General features: G+C 46.4%; 1 protein-coding gene across 4 annotated transcripts in view; it reads right to left on the bottom strand.

Moving 5' to 3' along the window:
- Gdap2 (ganglioside induced differentiation associated protein 2) overlaps positions 1-5,787 on the bottom strand; it is a 49,705-nt gene extending 43,918 nt beyond the window's left edge. For 2 of the 4 annotated variants that reach the window (XR_012911414.1, XM_075981798.1), the window contains exon 1: positions 5,585-5,779. The gene's annotated coding sequence lies outside the window, so the exon portion shown is untranslated. Of the gene's footprint in view, positions 1-5,584 lie in introns of all 4 variants that reach the window. The other 2 variants (XR_012911415.1, XM_075981797.1) reach the window with 2 other exon arrangements.
- Positions 5,788-5,840: the final 53 nt, after the last annotated feature.

Genomic DNA, 5,840 nt, shown 5'->3' on the forward strand with positions numbered 1-5,840 from the left:
AGCAACTGAGTAGGATAGCAATGCTATTTATAGAAAAGCAAGATTGGAGTTAAGCTGTAGGGTAAAGGAAAAACAATGACTTTCCCTTCCCATATGGCTTTTCAAATATGCTGATTCAAAATGCTAATTTCCTGGCCATGTGCTTATTGTCAAATTGACAACTGGAAGCTTGAAGCTAGAGCTCAGAGCAGAGGTTCAGCTAATAGATCTAGAAGTCTCAGCTTGTGCAGTGCTGAAAGCTACAGGAACTAGATAAGACTGCCTGCAGAGCGAATGCAAACAGGGAAGAAGAGCTCCCAGGACTGAGTCCTACAGCAAAATGTGTACTAAGAAAGACCGTATGGGAGAGAGAAGGCTGGTAAGAAGGAAGGAAGCCCTGCAAAGGTGGTAGAGGAAGGCCAATAGAAGAGGGTATTCGTGGAGTGCTTCAGGAGGACAGTCAGAGCGGATGCTACCAAAGGACTAAGTGGGCTCAAGAAGTGAACAGACAGATGAAGACTGAAGAAATTCAATCTGGGAACTAGTTTTTAAACAGCTTCTTGACATGATACCAACAGTTATTGTCACATTCAGGGAGAACACACATGCTCTTCCAAAAATAATTTATTGGTGTTTCTTGGTGAGAGGCACAGATACTAAGTACCAGATACGCTAATTCTTTTACATACATTGTTAGGAAGAAGTGTGGTCATTCACAGCAGTTTAAAAAAACAGATCTTGTAGATTATACCAGGATAATTTGTCTTAGTGTTCAATATTTATACTAAATACTTCTTTAAAACTGGTTTTTCTAGATATTGTACTTAGTTCACAATCGGCCTTTGAACCTGGAGGCAAACCTAACGTTGCTATATGTTTACAAGTACTCAGACTTGCTCAAGGCAAACTGAACAGAGGACAAGTACCACTCACTCAATGTAATGACTATCTGCAGAAATTCTTGATTTGCAAAAAAACATGCTGACATGCTCAAAGTTCTTAGCCATGAGAGAGAGAAAGAAAGAGAGAGAGAATTCATGGAACACATAAAAGGCTTCAAGACTGCAAACGTGCATGTCAACTTTCAGGATGAAATTGCTTTTTAAATTTATATTTCTGACTCTAACACCTGCTTCTAGAAGATTTGAAAAAAATCAACAAAAAGTTAAATGATCAAGAAAAAAAATCTCAACTTTGGTGTAGCTCTCCTTTATTCCTGTGACAGAACTAAAACCATATTATGTGCATAACTTTGAACCTAGCTTCTCTTAACTACTGTCAGGTGACAAAATCACACAGTGCAACAGCGCAAGGTGGCATAATGCAAGTCATGAGCCCCTGTGTTCAAGGCCTAAGTTCGGGTTCCCCACTCACCATCTGTGAGCTGTGATCCTTGGGGTAAAGCTAGAGTTTCTATCGAAGCAGCCATGATTAATCCAGGCTCAATGTGAAGACTAAATGTTCTGAAACCACAGAGACCTGACGCAAAGCCAGGCACAGTGAATGACCTCTTAAGATGTCCTCAGGGCCAGTGCAACCACAGTCAGGATGAAGTTATATTTCCACATGCATCAAAGACTCAAAGTCCTCACTGTCAAATCACCATGCAAAATAAAAGCTGGGTGCTGAGCTAAATTACAGACATACAGATCTTGGTCATGGTTTTTCTTGCCATGTCTTGTTAATCCCTGAATAGCCCAACATGTCTGTTCCTATGCCACAAGGGTATGGAAGCACACAAGCTTGTAAGGAAAGCAATCGTGACTACATGCCCCTCCACCAACACTACTCTTTTACTCATTCCCATCATCTCTCCAAGTGACTCCCAACAGCACCTGCAGAAAGAATCTTTAGAGTCCTTCGGTGACAATAGCCTTTGGCATTCATACTGTGTGGTTTCCTCCTGGTTACCCTAGGTGACCAAGAAGATAGCGCGGAGTGATGGTGGGGCATCTTCCCTTCCAAAGATAGCTAGAAAAAACACTGTGGCCACACCCTGTCTGTCTGTCTCTCTCTTTCTCATTGTGCTCTGAAGGTGTTAGGTTCCAGCTGGGGAAGCTGAGGGTCTCTGCCAAAAGCTAACACTATGCCCAGGCTTTTGAATAAACCAGTGTGGAAGTGTGGATCCTCTGGCCTTAGCTGACCTTAAAACTACTTCAGCCACAGCTGGTATTTTCACAGCAACCTCATAAGAAATGCTGAATCAGAACTTCACAACAATGCAACAATGCTCCTCCTGAATTCCTGCGCTGGAAAACCTGTGAGAAAATAAATATTCCTTGGCCCCTTATGTTCCAGGTTTTCATTCATTCATTCATTCATACATTCATTCAAGAAGGTTGGACACTAAATGTCTAATGGAAGAGACAAAGCCACAAAAACCACACAAACACAAGATCACAGAAACAGTGTGATAAATGTGCTACGACAAATGGAAGGCAGGGAGAGAGCACTTTGAGCTAGAAAAGCAGAGATTGTCCCCTTCAGAAAGTAGCAGTAAGAACAAAAAACTGCAGCAAAGTTTTACACGGAGGGGAAAGTAATTCTGAGAGCTATACGTGAGAGTCTGGGGCGTGAACAGATTCCCAGTAAATGTGACAGGTACAGAGGGCATGTCGCAAATACGCTCTCCAACCCTTACGTCACTCCCATGCAGCAGGTATTAAGACTCTTGTTTCAAACTCAGCGGCACAGTACCAGTCCAAGGACGTGTAACTACCACGTGGACGCTGAGGCCACACGCAGGGCATGGGTCCTGAGGCCCATGTCACTCTCTCTGCTCTCTTCCCTTCCTGCTGTTCAAAGCGCTAACTGCTCCCCAGTTCCAAGTCTGTCTTCGTGCAGACTTTTCCAACTTCTGAATGATCTCTGGGTATATTCTGTATGCTTAGACCTGCCAAAAGGGCTTAATTCAAGTACTTTACCAGATGCTCTTCACAAGAATAGCATCAATTCTCCATTAACATCTTCCTCTCTCCCCGCCAGCTCCTCCTGTTCTTGAAAATCTATCCTATGGCAGGGCGGTGGTGGTGCACACCTTTAATCCTAGCACTTGGGAGACAGAGGCAGGAGGATCTCTGTGAGTTCGAGGCCAGCCTGGTCTACAAGAGTTAGTTCCAGGTCAGGCTCCAAATTCTGTCTCGAAAAACCAAAAGAAGAAAGAAAGAAAATCTATCCTCCCTCATTTCTTCTTCAAACCACAGATACATCTTTTCAATGATTAAACCTAGGGGCTCAGGCATGCTGGGCAAACACTATCACTGACCTGTATCTCCAGCCCTCCTTTTGCTCTTTATTTTGAGATGGAGCATCCTAAGTTGCCCAGCCTTGCCTTGCTCACTCGAGCTCACACAGAAGCTCCTGCCTTGGCCTCCTGTGTAGCTGGGACTTCAGGTCTGTGCTACTGGGGCTGGCTCTCCTCACCACTTCACACTGTGTGAGTGTGTATGGTACACGTACGCATGGACATGTGTAAGTATGGGAATGGGGGTTAGAGGTCAACAGCAGGCGCCAATTGCTCGTTCAACTTATTTTCTGAGACAGGGTCTCTCACTGGGTCTGGTGTTCAGTGAATCAGCCACTAAACTTCCAGGATCCTCCTGTCTCCTCATTCCAGAACTAAAATTACAGGTGTACGCAACAGCTTTCTCCATGGGTACTGGAGATCCAAACCCAGCCCTCACACTTGAGTGGCAGGGCTAAGAATGAGACATCATTCCAGTCCCCGCTTCACTTCTGAGCATTTGTTGCAGAGTTCTGCTTTCTCTTTGTTTACTCAGCCTTTTGCAATTTTCCTTCAGCTCAGCAATGATTAAAGCTCTGATTCCAAGGTCAACAGAAATGTCTTAAGTTTACCATTTCCTCCTTGAAATCCTATTATTGTCTTTGCTGCACACTCTGGGAGCTCTCCCATACATTCAATCATATCCAGTTGTTGGTTGGGTCTTTCCAGCTACCAGAGCCATTGCGTCCCACACTTGTAACCAGGGAGGTGGTGGTGCACACCTTTAATCCCAGTACTTGGAAGGCAGAGGCAGGCAGATCTCTGTGAGTTCAAGGCCAGCCTGGGGTACAAGAGCTAGTTCCAGGACAGGTTCTAAAACTACAGCAAACCTTGTCTAGGGGAGGGGAGGAGAATGTAAGGTTCTATCCTTGTAGTGGACAAGAAAATGAAGATTAAAATCTTAGCCTGTCTGTGAACGCCTTTAATTCCAGCACTGGGCAGGCAGAGGCAGGCACACCTCTGTGAGTTCAAGGACAGCCTGGTCTGTCCAGAGTTCCAGGACGTCGAGAGTTCCAGGACAGACAGTCAGGGCAACACAGTGAGAACCTGTCTCAAAAGGGTGGGGGTGGGGGGGAGGATGTGTTGTCTTAGCACTCCATATCTAGACTAGGCCGCCTTCTGAGTGCTAGGATTAAAGTTATGAACCAAACCTGTCTTTGATCCCGTGATTAAAGATGACAACAGCAGCTGGCAATGTCTAACGGTTAAACTGGCCTAAAAGATTCTATACTATTTTCCCACCAAAGCATGCATTTTCCACCTCTAACAAGGTAACGCAGGAGGTAAAGAACATACACACCTATCCAAATGCTCCTCCCCTGCTTGAAATAAATCTATTGCCGCAATTTCTTGCCTTCTCTTTCCTCTAACAAACGTATTCTTGTTTCAAAACATCCATGTTGCTACAATCACCACGTATGTGTCTCCACCAAAGCAATTTTCTTAAAGATAGAAGATGAGGGGAACATGTTTTAAAACATAAAGAAAACCATACCAGGTAAGCAATCCTTAAAAATTAAGCAGGAAGATAAATCTACCTGTCAACTACACACTTGTCTACCTATCTATTTTCTAGGCTGGCTACTGACTACAGAGGGCTTGCTTAATAAGCGACGGAAGGAGATACTTTTTTGTTTAATTATATACCAGCTTCAGTTCTATATAGACAGGCACAGCGCACGCCTTTAATCCCAGCACTTGGGAGGCAGAGGCAGGCGGATCTCTGTGAGTTCGAGACTAGCCTGGTCTACAAGAGCTAGTTCCAGGACAGGCTCCAAAACCACAGAGAAACCCTGTCTCGAAAAACCAAAATAAAATAAAATAATAAAAAAAATAGACAGGCACAGACATCAGAGCTCATTCTAAAACTTCTAGGCAGTCCAAGGATAGAAGAGGGCAGAAGTCAAAGAGAGGAAAACTAATTCCCTCTTTTCAACAGAGCAGCTCAGTCTCTGTCTGCAATCAAGGACGGGCCAGCCCAGGGTCACTTCCCTTTCCAGTGGCCTGAGAGCGGAAACACAAAGCCAGGTCAATGTCACTCCAGGGACTGCGGGGTCCCTGGACAACTCAGCATCCTGGACTCGGCGTCTGCCCACAGCCGACGCAATCTACAGGGCGGGCTAGACTCGACTTGAGCCGCCACCAGCAGGGCTATCCGCCACACCGCATTCCAGCATCCCGGTACGTGAGCCTCCAGAGCTCCACGCCCAAACCTGCCCAGGGTGCGAGTCCCAAAGCCCAGGCCGACAGGCCAATCTGATGCCTCCCAGCCGCTGCACCCGGCCGCACCACCCTCCCCTCCCGGTTTCGCCCGCCTCTTACGGCGCTCGGGCGGGCCCATCCGGGCGGCGGTTCGCAGCTCAGCTCCGTCGCAGAAGGCGGGCAGGTGACATCTACACACAGGGACTGCCAGAGGCAGAGACTGAAGGGAGTTGGGTCTCCAGAAGCCGGGATGACTAGCTTCAGCTTTCTGACAGCAAAGCCACCCGCTTCCTCTCCGCCACGCTGCCCAATCACAGCGTTCCGCCGTCACTTCCGCCCTAGAATGTAAGGGGAACGCCGGGCGGAAGAAACTACC

Source organism: Microtus pennsylvanicus, chromosome 7 (assembly GCF_037038515.1).
Source record: "Microtus pennsylvanicus isolate mMicPen1 chromosome 7, mMicPen1.hap1, whole genome shotgun sequence".
In the NCBI taxonomy this organism is placed as follows: Eukaryota; Metazoa; Chordata; class Mammalia; order Rodentia; family Cricetidae; genus Microtus; species Microtus pennsylvanicus.